The sequence below is a fragment of the Pinus tabuliformis genome, chromosome 6 (assembly GCF_031772625.1).
Source record: "Pinus tabuliformis cultivar Carrire ecotype Pingquan chromosome 6, CPIR1, whole genome shotgun sequence".
In the NCBI taxonomy this organism is placed as follows: Eukaryota; Viridiplantae; Streptophyta; class Pinopsida; order Pinales; family Pinaceae; genus Pinus; species Pinus tabuliformis.
Window position 1 is genome coordinate 251,656,874 of NC_142292.1, and position 14,975 is coordinate 251,671,848.

The following is a 14,975-nucleotide window of genomic DNA, read 5'->3' on the forward strand; positions in this document are numbered from 1 at the left end:
ACAAAGGCTAATGGCAGCCTATGATATTCAAGAAGGGAAAATGACCCTTAGTCACTTCAGGCCTACAGTACAGTAGCCCTGGTCAGTTGCTGATTATATCAAAACCAATCTGGAAGTCCTTGCTAAAGAAATCCACCCAATGGACCAGATTGAGTTACACAAACAAACTGGAGAAATGGTGTACTCCACCTTGGAAAATAAAGCAATATTGGCCCACAGATTGAAAAATTCACTTTATAATACTTCTGCCCAATTGGAATTAGAGAAAGCCTCCTCATTAGCCAAGGACAACATAATCAAATCTTTGGAGGAAATTATCATGGAACTGGGACATGATCCCAAGGACCCCAAGGGCATACAGGCCTTGATAAAAAAGAAAGAGGAAGACATAGCAGCCCTCAGAAGGTAGCTAAAGCTGCCAGTTACAATGCACCCTCAGACCACAGAAGTTGCACAACAAAAAGAAGAGGAGGATGTGGTAATTTTGTTAATGAGGATGAATGAAATACTGTTGGAAATAGAGAAAGCCTTAGAGGCAGCACTACAAGGAAAACAGGGAGAGTTGGCCTCTCAGCCAGCTCAAACAAATCCAATTCTTACAACTGCTCTTCCTGCAACTACAGCAGCAATCCCTCCTACTGATCCGGCATCAACAGCAGGTACCTCAACTTCAGCAACAACTACAGCAGCAGTAGGACAAGATGCCAGCCTGAGTATGGAAGATATGATGAAGGAAATAAAAGCTCTGGAACTCCAAATGGCAGAATTAAAAGAAGACAAGGAAAAACTGGCCAAGATTGAGGTGAAATATGACAAATAAAAAATGGTTGTGGCTGAGAAGACAAGGGAAGTAAAGGCCCTAGAAAATAAGATAAAAGCCTTGGAGAAGGACCTTACTCTTCACAAAACTCTGGCAGAAATCAAAACAATTTTGTGGAGTAAAATTGGCCAGCCCATCACTGATCAATGGACATCAATCCAGACTATTCATGACCAAATTGAATTGATAGGGATAGCTAAATTTGAGACTCAAAAGGCCAGAGCATTATTGGCAAACAAGCCCGAACAGGCCAACCAGATGATCCATTTTTTGAATACTCATACTAAACAACAGTTAGCAGCTCTGGATATCAGGAACAGAACAGACACAATTTTGTTGGTGAAAAAGGTGCTGACCATGAGGAATTTTGTGCAGACTTTGGAAAGAAAGTGCCAAGAGATGCAAACAGAAATAAATGCCTTCAGACAAAAGTTTGCAGTGTTGCAGAGCAAGGGGTTACCCAGTTTATTGACCAGCAATGGAAGACTGTTAACACATGAACAATATGCTCGCAGGGTAAATACCTATGTTACCAATCAAATCATAGCATCATCAAGCAGCTCAGAAGAGACAGTACCTCCCTATGGACAGAGTTTATATGACAAATTAGAAAATTTGTTCTATATTGAACATGAAATAAATCATCTTTTTGAAGTCCAGCCAAATTACTACACATATACTGAAGCTAATGAAACATTAATTAAACTACAGAGACACCAGCTGCCAACAGATCAATGGTGGGAGGGCATGCTTGAGGTTTTGCCAAGGTAATTTTAATGCTCTTTTTTGATCTACTGCATAAAATCAAATTCAAATACAAGAGTCACCTATCAGAAAATCGAATTGACAAAGGAGGGAATTCGTGCTAAAAAGTGTTGAGGCAAACTCAAGCACAGGTGGCAAGTGACAACACATCAGGGACGCAAATCAAAGAAGCAGCTATCAGTCGACTAGTTAAGCCGAAAAGTCAACAATGGCGGAACACCTAAGGCAACCAGTATAGCATAGTTACTTCTGCATTCATTTCTGCGTGGTTTTTTCCATATCAGTTATTGCCTTTGCCAAAGTAGATGGATGAATTTATTACTTGATATTTTTTCCTACAGGATATTTTGTAAACTCTTTTATAAATACCTCCTCAAGATATGTATTGTTGTTGGCTGGTGAATATCATTCTGGACCTGTGTTGTATGTTATGAGAACTCTTTTGAAATAAAGATTGCTGGAATTCTTTGCTGGTGAATTTGCTGGTTATGGAATCAATGGCAGAAAGATATATTGTAGAATTCTCGTGTTAATACATGGATCAATAAGTCTTCTTTACTCTTGTGTTATTGTATCTGTGTCTTATTTACCATCTAAATATCATGCTCTAAGTTACAGGAAAAAAGGATAACACAGAATTTACTTTGCTGTACTCCGTGTTCAATTCCTGTAATTTCTTATGTTTTCTACAGGACTAGCATAGGCAAGAATTTTTGACTGCTCTTGTCTCCCTAGTTCTTTCACTCTAAATATCATCAAGGAATTCTTAACTGCTCCCTGAAAATGTTTATACAATTTCCCTCTGTTATCATAATGAAAGATTCTTGATTGCCTTTCATTCCCTGACTTCATTTCATCTTATTCCAGCTTGAAAATTGTTCTGTGTTTAATTATCTTGCTCTGTAGTTTTCCTATTTTGCCAAAGAAACCATACCCATAGGTTTATTTCCATTTGACTCCATCAACCCAATGGTCTGAACTTCTCTCACATTACAGCCCTGCTCTACTAAATGTCATCTTCCAAACACCAAACAAAACTTGTGCTTCATAACTAGCCTAACATATAACAAAACAAATCTAGATCATAAAGAGAGAGCCCTCTCTAGTTACAGATTGGCTAGGATCTGCAGCTAAAATACTGTTTAGTGGTTACCTCGACCGTATTCCCTTATGGAGGCAGGGAACAACTTGAGTGATAACAAGTTTTAACGAGCCGAACAAGACAAGCGCTTGATATTTTTGTGTAATAATCCCTTAGGTCCAAAAAGATTAAAATCTAGAGGAGGGATGGCACTTCCGGTCGCTTTAACGAGCTGGAGAGGCCAATTGCTCGACAATATTTTAATTTTTTACGAGTCAGATGAAAATAGCTTAAAGGAGACTCATTTTTTGAGGAACGAGTGATGTTTTGGATAGCAACTGGTTCCAGGTAAGGTTTGGAACATTCCAATCACGACAGTGTAAAGAAGGTGGCTAATAGAATCACTCGTTGCAGCTGTTCCTCAAAAGGGTAAACAATCAAATAGAGGCGTATGATCGGCTAAAAAAGAGTGGAGGTGATGGTAAGAACACGACCAAGGTTCAAAAGTTGATAGTCATGCGATCAAAATGGTTATTTACCGGAGGTGGGGTTCATTTTTTAATGAGCTTGAACTCTATGGAAACACTTGATCATTGCTAGGTTTATTTTTTGACGAGCTTGAAATTCACGTAAAACTACTCATGGCGAGGTTTATTTTTTAACAATCTTGAACTTTGCATAAAATTGCTCGTGCCAGTAGTATAATAAGGATGTCTCATCGATAGGTTCATTTTTTAGGGAGCTTGCCCCATTTGAAACTTTGCTCCTGAGCCTTTTGTTATGCAAGCTAGGAATGACCAACCTACAAGTCTAAAGGGTTGAGAGCCTACAAACTAAGAAAATAAATGGTCACTTTTCACTTGCATGCAAAAAGGTTTGCATGCCCCCAGGTATAACGAAATAGAGTTTCCAGGTTACCATATGGAAGTTCTTGCATTAGCAAGATTGTTTCATCCACATGTGCAGACAAAACACTTCCTTGGATTTGTCCATCGAAATGGATGAAGGTGATTCTAGCTCCAATCACCTAACCTTTGACGGAGGAATCCTTTTCTAGACTGATCCATTATCCTAAACGGACAGGATTGTTAGACTAGTCATATTCCTACGCGGAAACCTATCTTATATCTGGGGTTTTTTCTGCTGAAGCAGACCAGGGCGCATGCCTCCTGGGTTTCAGTCACAATCACCGAATCACTCACAATCATCAGGTGGACGGACTGGAGATTGATGAGACATTCCTTGTGCAAAAAGACCAGTTAGGGATGGCATTTGACTAATAGCTGTGTTTGAACCAGGGAATGAAAGCTGGTCTACGAGCTGGACCACTCTGCCTTCATGTGGAAAACACATCACTCGAAAGAGTGAAGAAATGATAGCTCCCATGCTATAAATGTAGTCACGCCCAAGGAGTAGATTGTAATCTAGAGGTCCTTGGACTACCATCACGTTTAGATGAATGGTTTTCCTTCTCAAAGTTATAGGCAAATTTGGAAGGATCCCTAATGGTCGACTAGTTCCTTTGTTGAAGCCTGTCAGATTTCGAATCTTAGGCAGAAGCGATGGTGAACCAAGCGCTTTCCAAGTAGTGGAGGAAAGGATACTCACAGAAGCCCCTTCATCTATAATAGTACCGACCATGATCATTTTGTAAGCTTGTACTATGATTCAGAATGGTACATTAGATGGTAGGCAGGGTCTGCCTAGAAGATTCTAATCAAAGGAAACGAGTAGATTGCTTGGAGGTGGGACCGCATAAAAGGCCGGATACATCTCTAATGAACTTCCTTCCTGCGGTAAGGGAATGGATATATTGCCCCCATGTTCATCAGAGTCTGTGTTTACGAAAAGAATTTGAATGGTGTCATTCTCATTCTCTTTGGTGACAGTATCATCTGAAGGTGGGTCCTCTGAAGACAAGATTGGGTCGACTGCCATCTCGACCTATTGATTTTGGTCCGGTGTGGACTCAGAGGGTCTATCTTCAATGATAGGTTCTTCGACCGACAACAATGGGGTGTCAGTCGGATTTTCAACTAGCGATGGACTTGGCAAGAGTTTCTTGTATCCAGGAGGAAGTCGCTGTGGTGATGCAGGTGGTGATGCAGGACAGTTATCCAAGACTCTTTTAGCTTTGTCTAAGAAGGGACAATGGTGGAGGGCATGATTGCCTTCACATAGTCTACAAGGAAATTTGGATCTTCCTTTTTGTCCATTGACTTCGTTTTCACTAGTTGACGGTGTGCTTTCAACATGATCGTCAGTGGTTGAAGACACCGGATTGTGCAAGCGGGGAGACCAGTCCCTCAAGATCCATGGGATGCAGGGACAATCTCGATGATAGTGGTCTCCCTTGCAAATGACACATGGAGATTTAGGTTTGGAAGGTGCAGTGTGTGGATTTTCACCAGATGATGTACGATTGCCCCCTTTTGCTGTTGGGTTCTTCTTCTTCTTCTCCTTCCCTTTCTTCTTCTTCTCAGTTACTTGGTTTTTAGTGTTACTAGCTTCACCAAGCGAAGAGGAAGAAGGAGAGGGAGAAACAAACGAAGTAGAAGGTGGGGGAGCAACTTCATCTGGTTGCTGATTTGATTGCTGAGGAATTGCGGTGTTTTGAACGACAGAGGTCAAGAAAAGCCATACAGGTAGGACAATTGTGAGTCCTAGAAGGGACAATGTGGCCATGTGTGGAGCACCAACATCCCCCCAAGAGGAGAAGGGACTAGGATTTCCCCCAAGGAGAAATCCTTGATTGGTAGACTCCATTTCTCAACCTAAAGACTAACAGGGGAAAAGTGACGTTATTCCGATTAAAACAAATTTTATGACGCTTTGACACAACTTGCTTTTTCAATTTTTAAGAGTCGAGAAAAAGCTAAAGATGACTCTAGTCACCTTCGATTTTTAATGAGCCTCAAGTGACAAGTGCTCAGATGGACCTTTTCTTTTAAGGAGTTTGAAAAGGAACATAAGTGACTACTCTGGAAATCTAGACAAAGGGGATTACCAAACCAATCACAAAAATGCAGAATACTTTTTACGGTACGACAGTCAATCTTCCTGAATGATGTGTTCAGTGCATTGCGATCGATAGGGCGGCAGACACAGCTTCCTAAGGATAAAGGATGTAGCCTATTGTGGTCTCCCAATATATACTTGACGGTATGTGGGAGCACAAGTCCGTACTAGCACTTGTCATCTAAAAGAGGAGGAATCACCCAACCTACGATGAAAGCGATAGTTACCAGGCTTTACGATGCTAGAATATGTCTCTAGCCTAGACTTCTAGATGTTGTGCGTTAGGTTCCAAAGCATTTTTATGTTCATTGAAGTTTATTTTACAGTTGATCTTTCTTAAGAAGTTTGCCTTTAAGGTTCACCACGTGATGTAGATATACAATTCCTAAATGTGTAATCGAAGATGATAAACAGTCGTTTACTTTCTTATTACAATGAAAATCCTAGCTACTAAGGAAAGAGAAATGAAATTCTTTCAACATAGAGAAGAGAGCACACACTAGATGCACTTTTCCTAAATCAACTTCAGCATGCAGTCTTAATGCAAATGCACATGCATGTATTTTTTTTCCGCTTTCTTAATGTATGAATGACAAAAATTATGCTAAGTACAAATCTGAACTATTCTTCTTTCAAAGCGACAATACTAACAATTTTCTTTTCAAAAAACGAAAGTAAAGCCAAGACGACACTTTGTGATTTCGAATTCAAAATTGCTTTTGACATTTGAAATACTAATGATTCAAATCAAATACAATGGCAAAAGTGTAATCGACTATCAAAAAGAGGAAGACTCATTTCTTTGATTGAAAACAACACTTGCAACACTTTCAAATCAGAAGATGACAGTTCGATTAAGCTATTGTTTGCACAATAGAACTGTAAATGACGAAAAATACATAAAAACATTCAAAATTCTTTATCGATGGAGGCTAAATAATGCAAAGGAAGATGGTTTCAACAGAGATATATTGATCATAGATAGTAAAACTACTGAATAAAGCTGAAGACAATGAAGAAAAAACCAAAATATGGAGGCAGAAACAGTCTCATCTGATCATCGCACCTGTAACACAAGGAAACAACGATGCATCTCACCTACAACACATGGGAGGTGCGATGCATCTAGACTGCCAAGAAGAGATAGTGCGATGGTCCAGGGACGAGAATGAGCTTGGTTTTTGCTAAAAGTTTGCAGCTAAGTTCAGGGATTTAGGTTGAGCTAATGCTTGTCAGTAAACACAAAGTATAGGGGCTGATCTAATGAGGTTATTTAAGCTATCACCAGGGCACTTAGGATGTTTGCAAGCTAGATGTTCAGTTCATAAACCAACCTGGAGATTGACTGAGGTAGCATTGATCTACTTTGCAGTTGCATAGCAAAAGTAGTTCGAAGGCAAGCTGGCTTGACTTCAGGCTCCATCTATGGTTTATAAAGCAAACAACAGTAACGAAAGAAGCAAACTATTGGCTCCCCTGTGGAGTCGCCATTTTGTTATCGGGAAAAATAATGTCCATTCAGAGCTACTAGTCCCACTAAGATGGGTAGCTATCTTAGAAACAAACAAATTAAAGTTACTTGTGTTTTCCTTTATGAGAGATGGATGAGAGAGAAGCAGAGAGCACCAACCTCAGTCTTTCAATAGTCTCCTTGCTTGTTTCCTCTCTCCTTTGATAGAGCTTTCGCCACTCCTTTCTCACTTGTCCCACTTTAAAGAACACCTGTAGAGCCAAGGCAGCAAAATACCATCAAAGCATAGAGATCTATAACCATAAATAATGTAGGATTAGATGTACATTAACCATATAAATGCATATATAAACAAGATTAAGAGATATACAAGCATATGGAGGAAAACTCAAATAGCTTTATTGATAGAAGTAGTAGAAGAGAGGATTACAACAAGGCTGTCTGATCCAGCATCATCCTCCCAGCATGAAAGCCCTCTTCACCTCATACAAAGTGAGATCACCCAACAATGTCTTCAAACAGAAACCAACAACACTTCCTTGCAAATTACAAAATTCTAGCCTTTGGATCTCTTGGAGAGGGATCCATATATAGATGTTTTCAGGAGAGCAAGTCAGCTTCTGGGATTTTGATTAGTGTCATTTCATTGATAGTTCTTGGTTCCACTTGGAGATTTCAGATCTCTTACTCATCCCTGGGCAAATTTAGAGAGGCAAGTGTCATATGAGCAGTTTCTAGAAGATTCTATGGGTTTCCACCTAGCACACTTCTTCTGTCATTTTTCTGCTCTCGCTCATCGCACCCTGAAGAAGGGCTTTCCAGTATGCATCGCACCCCCCATGTGCAATAGGTGAGATGCATCGCACCCTATTCATGGAGCAGTCTGTATGGTCATGTTTTGACCAGTTCTGAGTAGTTTTTCATGGAGAACTCCTGGGAGATGATGTAATCAGCTGACCTTGTTCCTTTAGGGTATGAAACAACACTTTTAGGGGTTTAGAAGCCCTTGTTTTATGGACATATGTGATTGGGTTTGCAGTGCCCAAATATGTCTATAACATTAACAGACGTGAGAGAAATCACCAATAATGATAATGATTCTCAAGGTACTATAATACATTATGCATGGTGTGAATATATGTTTTTATGTTGAACACCATACAAAGTCTTTTGGTTGAAGGCCTGTGATGTCAACGTGTCACCGGAAGCAAGAAACTTGCCATTGATGTATGCAAACCTAAAGGTACTAGAAGGGTGTTTCTAAGTCAACTTCTTGGATAATGTGCTGATGTCGACAAGAAGCGACTCATCGCAGGAGGGCCTTGATGTATCCCCCATCAGTGACACGAAACGAGTGTAATGATTTTGAAGACAGAATGTGACTAATGACACAATGTTTAGGAATGGCGGTCATGAAAATGAAGGTTTATGAGTATTGCAAAGGATGAAGTTTACTGAGTGACTTCTCTTGAGCATGTCAGTGACATTGAATGAATTGGAAGCATTGACCCAAAATGAAAAGTGATGGATGGTATGATAGACCATAGGTATGATAACCATCAAGCAGATAACCCAACCCAAATAGTCACAGAGATGAAGTGAAAGTGTCATGTTCAAGAGCGACTTGCTACCATAAAGTGATTTATCCCTTTTCCCATTTTCCCCACTCATTGCTGACCAATACTTCTTTATTTTTTTTAACAAGCCTGAGGAGGATAGCATATGCTTGAAGTATAATTCCACCCTTCGGGTGAATCTATCGCTATGTGATCTTTTAACGAGTCTAGCGAAGGTGAAACTTGGTCTTGTCATGTTCGACAAGTTTGTCGCTATTTGATGTTTTAACGAGTTTAACGACAATGAGAACTCAGTCTTTTTCATGTTTAGAGAGTTTGAAAAGGGAAAAAGGAAAACTCCACAAGTTCTTTTTTGTAAATTTGTCTCTCAAGTCAAAAAAGTGTAAAATAATACAAGATAGAACCTATTGACCATGTTTGATCAACGTATTCCTTTTTCGTAAGTAATCTATCTCTATCCAGGAAAGAGTTAAACTTATATTGAGTAGATGTAATTTCCAATCCGTTTATGAGCTGAAAAGGACAAGCGCTTGGCAATATTTTCATGTCTAAAGAGTCGAAAAAGAACTTGAAAGTATACCCCCTATTTTTGTTTTCTTTTAACGAGTCAAAAAAGGAAAATACTCAACGATATTTTCATTTTTTACGAGTTAGAAAAGAGCTTAAAGGTGACTCGTCTTGGAGGAATGAGTGGTATAAAGGGTAGCAACAGGTTTCGGCAATGGTGGAACTACTCAAAACATGTAATGGTCAAGAGGGTGGCTAATAAAACCACTCATTGCAACTATTCCTCAAAAAGGGTAAAACAACCAAGTGAAAGCATATGATTGACCAAGCAGATAGTGACGATGGAAGGAGAAAAACCAAGGTTCATCTGACGGAAGAGGCTAATAGAATGAAAATCATGAGGGTTAAAATGGAGATGGGTTCATTTTTACACAAGCTTGAACCATAGGGAACTATGCTTGGATTCAGTTTCATGTTTACACAACATTAAAATGAAAAAATATGGTTGGGATTGGTTTACATTCCCCTAGCATGATGACTCGATTCTAGGTGAATGTACCCCAAGCTTCATTACATTCACCTAAGTAGACTACTCGTGGCTATAAGGTGGATGGAATTAAGGTTCATTTACGAGATCAAGTGAAAGAATCAACTAGGATTTTATGAGATCTAATCAAAGACTTGAATTGGAACTTTTCTCCAGGGGACCTTGTTTCATTTTTTAATGAGCTTGACACAAGACAAGGAACTCTGCTTAGATTCCTTGTTTCATTTTTTAATGAGCTTGACACAAGACAAGGAACTATGCTCATACCCTTTGTTTCTTTTTTTAATGAGGTTGACACAAGACCAAGAACTATCCTCATGATTCCTTGATCACAACCCATAAGAGGTCATGATTTCCAATAGGTTCTAATCAGATGGGAGAATAATGCTCTGGAAAGGATACATAGCAAGGAATCCATTAGAGAGATCTGGTTCCAGTGCCCCCACTACATAATGCACAACATCATAGAACTAATTGTCAGTTGATGTAGGCATGGAATGGGTTGCCACATAATTGACCTGTGGTAGGTGTTATCACCTAGAACTACAGTCACATGTATATAATTTTTGTCCAAATTTCACTATCAAAAATTGGTGTCAAATGGGTTTTGTCTTATGTTTCTTACTTAGGGGTCATGTTTCTAAAGGGTCTTGATGTGAATCATTATCTAATACTATTGGTCATCCTCCATCATGATTGCATAAGCCATGTCTTATCTTGTACATGTCACTGGTCCTTTCCGTATTTTCGCAGCGCAGTCTTATTGGTTGATTTTGCAGCGCAATGATGTTTTAGCCTTTTCGCAGCGCGTCAGCATCCAGCCATTTTGCAGCGCATTTTGCTAATTTATAACTATCTGCGCTACGAAATCGCAGTTTCGGGCATTTTGAAGCACAGATTCCTAAAGGGTCACATCTGGGGATGAGTCATTGTCTCCGTCCGGTTATTGTCAATTGGCGTAGCTCCCAAACACTTATGAGCCATCACTCCACCAATAGATCCATAGGCATGCACATAAAAATCATTCTAACGGTTTTCTCATGCATGAATATTTTATGATGTTTGTAAATGATGCATAAAGTGGCCAGCTTGTGTGATAAGATATTTGAGTTGCAAATGAGCCCGAGTTCAAATGAGCCCGAGTTTCTTTTTCAAGCGAGCCTGCGTTTTAAAAAAATTTGAATTTGCCATTTGAGTTGAAGCTGGTGGTGATTCTCTGTGCAAAAATTTCGAAAGTGCATAAAGGAGAGAAAGTTGTAAAGATGCCCAGAACAGAGGTAATTGAAGTATTGTCCAAAACAGTGGAGGTAGTCAAGCATAAAGACAAGAACAGAAAAGTTATCATTACCCAAGGAGGAAATGTTATAGCCATAAAGAATCAAGCGGGGACAGCAAAAGATGAAATTGCCAAAGCAAAGAACGTCATTAGAGAGCGTGCAGTCAGGTATGCCAACTATCGAAGAGCTGTGTTAAAGGGTAGTAAAAACCTAGTGAGTCAAGTGGATTCAGTGGCTGATGTGTATACATGGATAGTTCCAGCTATTAAACAAGCTAAATTCATCAGTAAAATGAACATGACTCTAAGAGCAGAAAACAAAGCCCTGAGGAGGGAGATTGCAAGTTTAAAAGCACAGCTAGGTTAACTAGTTGCTCATTGATGGTGAGAGAGGTCATTTTCTAAATTTTGGCAAATTTTGTTAAAACTCCATTGTTTTGAAGACATATAGGTCTCTACCACCTATAAAGAAGATTTAAAAAATTAGAAGTTCAAGCAAAAAATTCCTTACTGCAAATACACTCTGTTTTAGCAAAAACAGCAGTTTCGTAGCGCGCTACGAAACTGCTGTAGGTGCTGTTTTTGGATGAAGACAAACAGTTTAATGGTAAGATCAGCAAATTTTTGAAGGAAACGCCTAAGGAACATAAGGGAGACCACATGAGGCTATCCTAGCCATTCAGATAATGACAAGTGTGCCTTTTTGTAAAGGTGAAATATTTTGTCTCAAGTTAAAACTTTTATAAAGGTACTTTATGACCAGTTAGGGTTTGGCAGAAATGGCATACGAGGAGTATTGTTTTGGTTTATACACATGTCCATCAACGGAGCCTCCAACACATCTGAAATATGGTGATGCTCATAAATTTTGGGGTATTAAAGAGCTGGGAACATGTTGCTTAACTTTCGAAGGATGGTGGGAGACAAAGACCGGAAAAACAGGGGTTTGTTCTTATGATCAATGAACCATCAGCGCATTCAGTATCCAATGCTAACCTTGTTCATTGCATCCACTTCTCAGTTATCTCGGCCAAACTGAAAGGAGACAGGTGTCCAAGAGCAAAGAAGGATCATGATACGAGGAAGATAGAATTAGATATGTAGTTTAATTAGCACTCTTTGTAATTACAGTCAGCACTTGATGTATTTAATGAATTAGTTAATTGATAGATAGGGGTAATTAGTAATAGTCTTCGAGCTCCCCTCATGCTGGAGGAGGAAGCTCATAGTGGTTAAGGTTGTATCTCTATATATAGATCAGACTTTGATGTAATGAGGGTTGGATGTTTTGGAGAAGACTGTTTTTGGTTTATGTGTAAACAAATTTCAGTAATGCAAATGACTGTGTTTTCTTCTCAGGATTCACAATGGATCTTCTTGTTCAAATGTGTGATGGTATTCTTTCTTTAAGTTTCTTTTACAGTTTTGTTAATGCATAATCACTCAGAACTCATGAATCATGCTCTGACTTCCTGTATGCCTTGACAAATTGTGGTTTCAAAGTTATGTTTGAACATATAGATGTAAAGTGCCCTGATTTCTATGAAAAGATAGTGTTTTTGTTTGCTGAGATATGAGAGACTCCATAAGCCCAATGGAAATCAATTCAATGTTGTCCAGCCAGCTTATTTTCATGTGTCTTATAAGAGTTAGCCATCTTTTCTTGTCATTAGTCAATATTCATAATCTGTGAGAGAGCCCTCTCAGACTAAGGAGACTAAGCCTTAGTCCAAAGCCTGGTTTGAAATAGTTACACAGAATCTTGCTGATTGGCAGCCTTCAGTGCTTGATTTTGTGATAACAGTAGGGAAGATACCATTGGGACAAAAAAACCATTTAGGGAAGATGGTTGACTGGAAGCCATATTTGGATCGAGAAATGAAAGCTGGTCAACGGTGAAAATTCTACCTTCATGTGGGAAACACATCACTCGAAAGAGTGTTGAAACAATAGCTCCCATGTCATAAACATAGTCATGCCCAAGAAATAAATTGTAATCTAAAGGGCTTAGGACTACCATCACATTGAGATAAACATTTTTTACTCCCAAAGTAATAGGAAACTGAGGAAGGATCCCAAATGGTTGACTGGTTCGTCTGTTAAAAGCCAAAAAATTCTGGGTAACAGACATAAGTGGCGGCGAACCAAGCACCTGCCAAGCAGTGGAGGAAAGGATACTCATAGATGCACCTTCATCTATAATAGTGCCAAATACAATCATATTGTAAACCTGTACTATGATCTGGAAGGGCACATAAGAAGGAAGACGACATCCTGCTAGTCTATTCCAATCAAAGGAAGTGACCAAACTACTTGGAGGGGGTACCATAAGAATGGGAGAATTATGCCCTTGAGTTACGAGAATGGGAGGATTTTCCTCATATATTTATGGAACATGAGGGTTGCCTTCAAGCTCATTGGAATTTGAAGAAAGGAAAAGAACCTAAGTGGTATCATACTCACTTTCTATGGGAAAGGTACGATTAAATGAAGGTGAAATCGGGTCAACTATTTCCTCGACCTGTGATTGGTCAGGTATAGACTCATGGGATTCACATTCAGAGAGAGTGGGTTTGACCGACAATTGATTTTGGTCAGTCACTTCATCAAATAGTGAAGGATTAAGGGAGAGTCTCCTGTAACCAGATGGAAGTCGCTGCAGAGAAGCAGGACGCTTATCCAACACTTTTTGGGCAAAAGTGAATGGGGTGATTCCCTTCACATAACCTATAGGGAAACTTAACTTTACCCTTCTTTCCATGAACTTTACTACCACTAGTTGATGGTGTGTCACCAGCATGATCTCCAAGAGTTGATGACACAAGATGATGTGAATGAGTAGACCATTCTTCTAAGATCCGAGGAATAATAGAACAATTTCGAAGAACATGGTCTCCCGTACAAAGTTTGCAAGGATATTGAAGTTTGTGAGGCTTATCAAATGGTTTCTCATTAGAAGTTGCATTCGAAGCAATGGTTGCTTGGTTGCCCCCTGTTGAATTTTCTTCTTCTTCTTCTTCTTCCCTTTCTTCTTATCCACTTGGTTACTAGTGTCAATACTTTCACCAGGCAAAGAGGAAGAAGGGGAAGAAGAAACAACCGACGAAGAAGGTAAAGGGTCAACTTTAGGGTCATTTGGAGGTTGATTTTGTCCAGTTGTAGGAATATTTGGTTCTAGGGCTAAGGAGGTTGAGAACAACCATATTGGCAAGCTGATGGCAAGTCCCAAAAGGGATAATGTAGCCATATAAGGAGCACTAATATTTCTGAAAGGAGGAAAAGGACTAGGATTCCCATCAAAAGGAATTCCTTGATTGGTGGACTTCGGAGTTGTTTCCATATGTCTCAACCTAATATCAACTGAGGAGTGATGTGGATGATGTTATCCACGGTCAATTAATTTTATTTTAATCAAAATAACATAACAAAACAAAAGAGGGATAATCTAGGCAAAATTATTACCAAGTAACTGTGAACTGCAATATACTGCCTCAGTAAACCAAGGACTTAGTATATGTGCAGGTAATCTCCCCAAATGTTGTTTTCGGTGTATCACAGTATACAAGGCGGTCAACTCGGTTACCTATGGATGGATAGCAACCTAATGTGGTCCTCCCAAATATACTTGAAAGTACGTGGAGGCCTGATTTGTTGTAGCACTGTCTAATGCGAAACCGTGCAGTGAGAGCATTCCTTTATACTTTTCGTACTATAACACCACCCGATATACCCGAAAGTACGTGGACGAGCTACGATATACTTATGTACGTGGAATGGGGTATCACACTTGAAATGTATCACAGACCATTAGTGATAGCTGCTATGTTTAATGATGCTGGAACACATCTCTAACCTAGACCTCTAAATGTTATGCGTTAAGTTACAATGAACCATTAGGTTAATTGAGATAAAT